Source organism: Petromyzon marinus, chromosome 41 (assembly GCF_048934315.1).
Source record: "Petromyzon marinus isolate PM22_M1 ecotype Great Lakes invasive population chromosome 41, UKy_Petmar_22M1.pri1.0, whole genome shotgun sequence".
In the NCBI taxonomy this organism is placed as follows: Eukaryota; Metazoa; Chordata; class Hyperoartia; order Petromyzontiformes; family Petromyzontidae; genus Petromyzon; species Petromyzon marinus.
The window spans coordinates 246,716-256,386 of NC_133707.1; the positions used below are offsets into that span (position 1 = coordinate 246,716).

General features: G+C 40.9%; 1 long non-coding RNA gene across 1 annotated transcript; it reads left to right on the plus strand.

Annotated features, from left to right (window-relative positions):
* The first annotated feature begins 20 nt into the window (after positions 1-20).
* On the plus strand, positions 21-8,767 carry LOC142930540 (uncharacterized). Its single transcript, XR_012946493.1, has 3 exons — positions 21-630; positions 3,050-3,131; positions 6,147-8,767. It is a non-coding gene; the product is annotated as an uncharacterized LOC142930540 (long non-coding RNA).
* The last annotated feature ends 904 nt before the right edge of the window (positions 8,768-9,671 follow it).

Sequence of the window (9,671 nt, forward strand, 5' to 3'; positions counted from 1 at the left end):
GCGACTTTCCCGATGGCGGTTTCGACATATCGCGGGGTCGGCATAAGTAATTAAATAAGGATTTTTTGGGGAATTTTTGGGAGTTTTGCAAAAGCCGCAGACGACACGCGAAGGCCAGCAGACGACACGTCAAAAGTTTCGTAACTCATAAATGGGTTCGAAGCTTTCGTGACTGCAGGAATTACTCTTTGGTTCTTTCGGTAAAGTCACATAGAAATAAATAAAATAATAATAGAATACGACGTTTCGATTGCAACACAATCAACCATCATCAGATACAAATGAATGAGAAAACAAACATAGTAAACTTTGAAATATAATACAACACAAAGAGTCGGCCAACACAACAGTCAACACCCCACCTGGTTGATTACGTTCTTCCAAAGATTGATTCGAACACGAGTGCTTTTTTTATTTGTCTTGTCATCGTGAGTTGGTGGAGTGCCTTTGGTCAAGAATGTATATCCAAAATTTGTAACCAGTAACTGATAATTGTGTTGCTACGTACATGTGTGTGTTCCATTCGCTGACCGTGGTCTCACATACAAGAGAATGATCATTCTGCGCAACAGGCAGCACTTGAGGGAGCTGATGGTGGCCTTGTCTCGCTGCCTTCCTCACTCAGCCGAGGTGAGCGAACTCAGCAGCACCTGCTTGGTATTAACTGGAGCTCTGTCTGATTGCCTCTGACTAAAGCACCCTGAATGCACCCGATCTCATCAGCTCTTCGAAGCTAAGCAGAGTTTGAGCACCGGATAGTGCTTGGATGGGCCATCAACACGCATGACACAGGTGCTGTAGGATGCTGCAGAGGTACGTTATGGACAGGAGAGGGCAGTGCACCAAATACAATGTAGAATTCTACAAACAAGTTGAAGGTACCGCAATGGGTTCTCCCTTATCTCCAGTTGTAGCCAATGTTTTCATGGAAAATTTTGAGAAAGATGTCATCCAGGCATCCACCCTACGTCCTTCCTTGTGGAAGAGATATGTAGATGACATGTTCGTCATCTGGCCACATGGCCTACCAGCTCTGGGTCAATTCTTCAACCACATCAATTCCATACACCCAGCCATCACATTCACCATGGAGGTAGAAAAGGATGGCAAGCTACCATTCTTGGATGTTCTAATCGAAAAGAGACCAGATGGCTAATTAGGACACTGTCTACAGGAAAGCCACCCATACGGATGCCTACCTAAATCTGACTCCCACCACCATCCATCCCAGAAGAATTCCCTCATCAAAACTCTACACCATAGAGCTCGTTGTATTTCCGACCATCACCACCTAGCCAGTGAACTGTAGCACGTACACAAAGCCCTCAAGATGAATGGATATTCAGTGTACACAATCTGTAAAGCTATCACCCCAACCGTTGAGAAAGAACCATCTCAGGACCCAATCAAAACCATCACCTTGCCATACATAGCAGGGGTTACCAAAAATATTTCCAAAATCATGATCTAGGTTCGATTCAACACAGTACATAAAATTCGTGATCTGATCCCATATGTGAAGGATGTGATACTTGACATGCAAAACCCCGGTGTCTACAAACTAAGCTGTGTCTGCGGCAGTAGTTACATTGGGGAAACTAAGCGACATGTCTCGGACCGTGTTCGTGAACATAAAGCAGATCTGAAACACGGTAGGACCAATACCTCAGCCGTGACTGATCATTGTCTTAACGCTGTGGGCACACACAAAATGTATTTTTCCGAGACAAAGGTACTCTGCAAACCCACTGTTTATCAGCAAAATTCGTTCATGAAGCCATCCAGATATATAAACACAGGACAATTTCGACTGAAAAGATGGGTACAAACTGAGCAATCATCAGAAAGACGTTATTAACCAGTTTAAGTCATAACTGGCTGTGATGTTCCATCCTACCTGCCGATGTTAGCAGTTATTTTCGACTCTGAGTTACATTACCAGGTTAAATGTCTTTATATTCACAGGCGAAATGTATCACTAACACAGCCACCATTGCTCGTTTTCCTCGATGTGGCGGTGGCTCTTGTTTTTCTTACATTGATATGCTAATCTCTCCTAATACAATGGCCACCTCCACAGCTTTTTCGTCGTGGGGGAAGCTCAGCTCTCCGATCTTACATTTACATGCAAATTTAATCTCTAGCCCCGTCCACTTCGCTTATGACCCTTGGGCTACACCAATCTCAAACCTTTATAACATCCTACCTCAGCAGCTGTCCCGATAAAAACATTTTCCTGCCTCAGTAGCTTTCCCGCTATATTTTTTCACCTGATGATGATTGCTTGTGTTGCGAACGAAACGTCGTGATATTTTTATTATTGTTCTATCTACGTGGCTTTACCGAAAGACCCAAAGAATATGAATTCCTGCAGTCACGAAAGCTTCAAGTCAAGATTCCTCTTGATATAGTCTTGGACTCGGTGAGGCCTTCCTGAGTGAAGAAGCGTAATAAATACAATCGTCACGTAATCTACATCGTCATTATCATCTCCGTAATACACCATCCTCCTTTCACCTCGCTCAACTTTACCTATCTCTTATCAGAGTCTTCATTATACGTCCAGAATCGAAATCTTAGTCAAGGTCATCAAATCTCCATTCCCCTAACGTTTCATTATTGTTGAAGGTCTCTTTATCCATTGTTATAATCTGTTATGTCCATACTGCTCCGTGGAGGAGCATAAACCATGAAGCGAACTTCGGTGATCCTCGCAGCGGCTTCTGGCTGGCCATCTAACAAAGATGGTCACCGCATCGCGCTCTTTCAGGCGCGCTTCTGCGGCCGTCTGAAATGCTCTTCCTTCCAACATTAGGAAGCCGCTGGAGCTATGCGCTTTTAAATAATCTAGATTGAACACTCATTTCTTTAGAACTGCTTTTTGTGTTTGGTTTGTTGTCCTTCCCAACGCACCTTCGATTTAGCATGGTTGGCTACGTATGGTGCGAAAGAAGTTCAACGTGCATGCATACATCCATTGTCATCATCTCCCATAATCTTAATCTCTAAACTGCAATAATGAATGAACTACAGAATTGTGTGTCTGTAGACGTATGGGTGGTTGTACTATGGACTGGACAGCATGTCGGGGCCAATGGACGTTTACGTGGACTCTCGGCCGAACGTACCAGGTGAGTTATATTTATGGGGTCAGTAGGGGTTGAAGGCACCACATTTTGTCCCGTCTCTTGCCAAGTATTCGACTAGTATGGGTGCCCCTATCTTGCGCAGCCACTGAGGTCTACAATGCCCTCAACAAGCCTCTTGGACATGTAAAGGCGATTTAAAATGGATGATGGTGATTAATTGATTAATGAAAGTTGCATGCCCAGTATTTTGGTGAGTGATCTGAGAGGTTTATATTGCTCTGCTTTAAAACCATTCCTGCTTATGAAGTTCACAATTTAGTTCATCTAACAGGGCATGGAAATGCATGCTTTAAATCAGTGGTTCTTAACCTTTTTTGGCTACTTTACCCCTTGTTGAATTGCTTCAACAGAGTGCCACCTTGCCTGATCCAACATGGCTCTGAGAAATAAATGTACATCAATATTTTAACCAATTGTCCATTTTGTGAGGTATGCTAACTAGCTGGAAACTGCAAGTGAATTAAAAAAACGAGCGCTCTGCATGCAAGACGACGTTTGTTCACACTCAGTGGTTACTCTCGGAAAGCGCATTCTTTACGATCAATGAGTTTAGAAAGGTATTTTACATCGTTCTAGGTTACCGTATGGATAAAAAAATGTAGTTATTTTATATTGATAGATTCATACACGATTATTCACCAATGGCTCTCATGTATGATATCATTTCACACATTAATAAATGACCTCCCGTACCCCCTGGGACATTGCCACGTACCCCCAGTGGTCCGCATACCCCCGCTTGAGAACCACTGCTTTAAATTACACTGAGACAGAGGAGCACAATGATTTGAGAACGTACACGAGTTAAGAGGCATCATGTTCATTGCTATGAAAAGTAAGTGGGCTTGGGTAGAACCCATCACCTGAAAGTGGACCACCCAGCTTTCCCACCCCGAGTGACAAAACGCATTCGCTTCTATCTATAAAAAACAGTCACACTCAATTATTCGTATTACCGGAACATACAAAAATATATTTAAACGCAGATATTATTTTTAGGGGTGCTATTTAGATCTTGGGTTTACTGTCTTTAGGTGATTTGCTCGTTAGTTTCGATGTAGTTTCTTTGTTCACCAAAATTAAACGACTCTCTCAATTGTAGTATCTGAAACAGTTCCACAGACTACTTCCACAACCTTGTGGACCGCCAGTGGTCCACAAGCAGCACAGGTCGCAAACCACTCAGCTAGAGGATCCGACCTTTACTGACGCTCTTCGCATTGACTGGAGCTTCAGCCTCTTGGCTTTTTGGCCTCCACCTTGGTCTTGTGGATCTCATCATCGAATTAGGGTTTCCACATTCCCTGGTTTTCCCAGTCTCTATCCTCTTTTTTGAAGTAGCTTTCTTGGGAAATCCATAAGTCTTGCTGGGAAATTAAAAAAGGCCTTTTTTGTCATTTGTGTAAAACATCGTACATGTATTTTTGCTCCCTTGTGACATGTGAGATATTCTTCCCACGATATGTCCAGGGGTGCCATGGTGGTGAGATGTTAACTACCTTGCCTGGTATACAGGAAGTCGTGAGTTCGACCCTGACGCCTGTATATTTGGAGTTTGCATGTTCTCCCTGTGGTCGTGGGGATTTTGCTCCAGGTCCTCTGGTTTTCCCTCCGCATTTAGAAATGTAATAATAGGGTTTTTCCCTTTTTTTTCTGGCAACAAAACTGAAACCTCTTTACAAGGAATCATGTCTGCATTAACCACAATACTTGTGGTCAAAATGCAAAAAAAAACACTGATAATATATGCATTGTCCTTCAAACTGATTGGTCCACACCAGAGACAGCTTTCTTTTGAGCCTCGTCTCAATTGGTGCTAGACCAGAGGACGCCAAAAGGCATACAGCTCAAGGACAATGCACTATCAAAGTAATGAGGGCTCGGGGTAAGCATCTACATCATTCGACCTCCTTTGCCAGTACCAAAATATAATAATAGGGGTTTTTCCCTTTTTCATACATATATTATCAGAATGTGTTTTTTGTTTGCATTTTGACCAGAAGTATTGTAGTTAATGCACACATGATTCCTTGTAAAAAAAAGTTTCAGGTCTAATGATTTAGAAATGTGTTTAGATTATTTGGATGATATAAGTTTGCACGTGATAAGCCACATTGTTGAGCTATTATATATAGCTCTCAAAAAAGTGGGCCTTACCTGGTAAAATAACATAAATAACATAAAGCAGACTTGAAACACGGTAGGACGAACGCCTCTTCCATGACAGATCACTGTTATAATTCAGTGGGCTCACATGACATTGACTCCTCCAAGACGGAGGTTATTTGCAAGCTAACCGGCTACCATGAGAGATTCGTTCATGAGGCCATCCACATATACAAGCATAGAAACAATTTCAACCGAGAAGATGGATTCTGGCTTAGTAACCGTTGGAAAGATGTTTTAAACCACTTCGGTTCTTAATTGATTGTATTTTACGGTGACTTTCAGACCGCAGTCCTTTCGCTGACACTGCCTCTTAATACTTCTCACACCACGGTCAATGGTATGGTTTATAACATGTAGTATAATAATTAACAATATAGCATTGTAATATTTAACATAACTCATAAAGCAATATATAGCATCGTAATTGTATAGTGAATATATAGCAGTGTGGTATATAGTTGGGTTCATAGAATAAGACAGTGTAATATCACAAGTCAAATGGTTTATAATCTAAAGTATAGGGTAGGTTAAAGCAACGCATTGTATAATTTAAAGGTGGAATTTGTGCTGATAACATTCGAGCTCTGTCTTCCGTACAGACCTGAAGAAGGCCACTTGTGTTGTGGCCGAAACGTCGTGAGAATTTTATTGTCTTATTTTATTTTATTATTTTATTCTCATTCTACGTGACTTTACCGAAAGAACCAAAGAAGAAAAATAAAAATAGTTGAGTTTTATAGTTTTTTGTACCTCAGCAGTGGTAACCATAGCCGTGAATTCAAGACATGACAGTCAATCACTTGTGCATATATTTTTTCTGTTTTGCAGAATTCGAAAGCCTGAATTGGATCTGGAAATGTCTACATTGAATACAAGCCACGTTGAATTGGTGTGGAACTCGTGGAAGCACAGAGGCGAGCCTGACAGTCTTAGCTTAATCCAGGTTTGCATATCGAAAGGATTGCCCAATAGCTCTGTACTGGACGGTTCTGGAAATCCGGTCGCCTGGCTCCTCACCCACTTAAACAGATGAATGGAATTTGCATATGTAAAACCTGACTACCGCAGAAAGGGACTCATGCACTCATGCACAAGTGCATGGCAGCTCTTCTCACCAAATTTCATGGGGATGCACCTATGTACGGTTATGTTCACGAAGACAACACTGCTTCATTGCAGTTCGTAACAGAGATTGGGTTTTCTATGCTGTATGGCCGCCGTTACGTATGGTTGACTATAGAGCCCTGATGCGTTTTAGGTTTAAATATTAGTGTACTGACACCCGACACAGTAGTCTTCAATAACAGGCGTCTTTATTACTTCCATCACGAGACACTGTCTTCAAAGATTCCTTTGCCAAGCCTCCCGAACTCTCTCGCTTGCCCTCAAGCCTCTTTTCCCTAAGGTTCCTTGACCTTCTGCTTTCCCTCCAGCCAATCACATTCAATTTTTTCTAACGGATTCCAACCATCATCCCTTTCAATCATCCTCACTTTCCCACTCTTTCCATGTTGTACTTCTCCTCCAATGCCTTAATTTCCCTGCCTCTAACCAAATGCCCTTTCAGGCCCGTTAAGTACCAATCAGAGGGCCTTGTTTTACTTCATGACTGTCTGTGTCACGCACGCCGTCTACACAACGTTGGTTGAGTATTTTAACGTCGACTGAGCATTTTTTTTTTGGTTGTGAATGAATCACTGCATTAGTAAGCAGGGTTTTATTTCTTAATAGGTATTATCCGAAATGCTACTACCTACAATTGGAGTGCAATGTGCACCTATACATAATGATCCCATACTTTGACTTAAAGCTTTCGTGACTGCAGGAATTAATATTCTTTGGGTCTTTCGGTGAAGCCACGTAGATAGATGGAAGTAATAAAGACTCCTGTTATTGAAGATCCATATTTACGTAGATAGAAAAAAAATAAGATTTTCTTCTATCTACATAAATATGGATCCCATACCTGTCAACCCCTAATCAGTGCCTACCTTACCACAGACCAATTCAGACCTTATTAGTCACCCCGTGCCCTTATAAATGTCAACGTTCATCCTACAAAGCCCCCTCGAAAGGGAGAAACAAACAAATAGACCAAAAATATTTTACTAAACAATTTTAATGTACTAAGTTTAACAATTGGTGTCAATTATGCTACTTATGCTACTGTCTGTGATCTTGCATGTTGATGCTGTCCAACGACTTTTTTTATTTGGCCGTATGATTTTTGTAGTTGCCCATATTGAAACGGCTGTACGCCATATGGACCTGAAAACTCAATTTCCCTGGACAAGAATACGGGTAAACCATATGGGTTGTGTTGTATATATAGGTGTTATGAAAATTGATGAAAATAATGAAAATTAAATGAAATTAGAGGTGTCAATTATGCTACTTATGCTACTGTCTGTGATCTTGCATGTTGATGCTGTCCAACGACTTTTTTTATTTGGCCGTATGATTTTTGTAGTTGCCCATATTGAAACGGCTGTACGCCATATGGACCTGAAAACTCAATTTCCCTGGACAAGAATACGGGTAAACCATATGGGTTGTGTTGTATATATATAGGTGTTATGAAAATTGATGAAAATAATGAAAATTAAATGAAATTAGAGATTTGCATAATTTATCCAAAATTATGTTAATCAGTGTAATTATGCGCATAAATTATGCTGATTCGAGAGATAATCGTATTAATTTGTGCGAGTGGGCGTGGTTATGATAATGCAGGTCGTTATGGATTATCAGGTCGAGCCTCGGTGACGAGGATTGTGTTATGAATTGGAATAACGCAATTAATCGTATGCAGTGACGCAGGCGTTGTGAGCGTGAATGAGAGAGAGTCGATTCGACTCTGCTCTTTAATTCCGTATTATCGATAAGGATACGATTACTCTCGATTGAACATTATGGATTTTGTGTGTTATGGATTATGTGTGGTGATAGTGTGCTTATGATAGGTCCCCAGGATTCAGATCTCATACGCAGAACAATATTATGCAGAATTTCAGGAAGAATCACACACAAACCTTCTGCTTTGATCAATTTTATTTTCTAGCTAACTTTAATTTTTGGATAATATGGAAACTCAATCTCGGGATGTTGGAATTTCAACACAGCGTTAACATGATACCATCACGATTGCGTTGTTTCACCTCGATAGCGGCACCTGTGGTTAATTCCCGACGCGTAACGCAATCGATCGGTTGTTGAGAGAGAGATTAAAAACATGCGAACTATTCTATCAAAACCTTAACCTTATAATATGCAAACTCGTATTCTTGAATGATTACACAACACGGCACTCAGTCTTTGATTCGTATCCAATCCTTAACACATTCTGATATGCGAAATTATTATGCTTGAAATCGTCAGCACAGTACCACGGCGATGTTCGTTCATTGATTCATCAATGATTATGCAATTAAAGCGTTCGACTGAAATAATTCTGATTGCCTCATCAACGTAACTCAATGGGTGGCGATGTTTTTCGTTATCAGCTAATAGTTGACGCAGTTATCATGAGTCTTGTATGTTTAATGGGAGGGTTGTTGATTTCTTGCGTTGAGCAAACGCCTAGGTTGATTTCCTTGTCAAAAAAATGTTTCATAATAAAGGGTTTTGGGTTAGATCGCGTTTATTTATAAATGTGTCGTAACCCTCCACCACCCGACACGGCCAATCAGCAAAAAAGTGTCACGTTGACAAAAGACAAACAATTCACTACTTCAGCCCACCGGTGTGTTGAAGAGTTAATCCACATTTACAGTTTGAGTACGACGTTTCGCTGGTAAATACTTCCAGCATCATCGGGCAATTCGCCAGAATGGTAAAGCCCTCGCTTGCTCCCGGTTTGATATAGAGCAGCAGGGTGACGTCATCACTTAACTCATCAGGTGCAGTGATTAGAGGCGGAGGGGGGGGGTAATGTAATTATATAATCGATTAGTAATCAGTCATTGGTTATGATTAGTAATGAGTTGTAGATTAGTAATTCTTTAAATAAAAATGTAATGTGTATTATTTAATAATACGCTTCCAGGCCGCACTAAGCCGGTAGCTGTCAGAGCGATTAAAGTTATTCTTGTTCCTCTCAATTTCAATGGATTCTCTAATTAGTCTTTGCCAGTAATAATTAGTTTTACACACCACTGCAACATTGTCAAAATCAATTGAGTGTCCTTGTTGACAAGCATGTTCTGCCACTGCCGACAGTTGTGTTTGAGATAATTTAATATTTCTCTGATGTTCTTTTAGTCTTACGCTGATGTTACGTCCCGTCTGCCCAATGTAGCAGCTGCCACATGAACAATTAATCCGATATACACCTTCTGTTGATAGTTTAGGTAA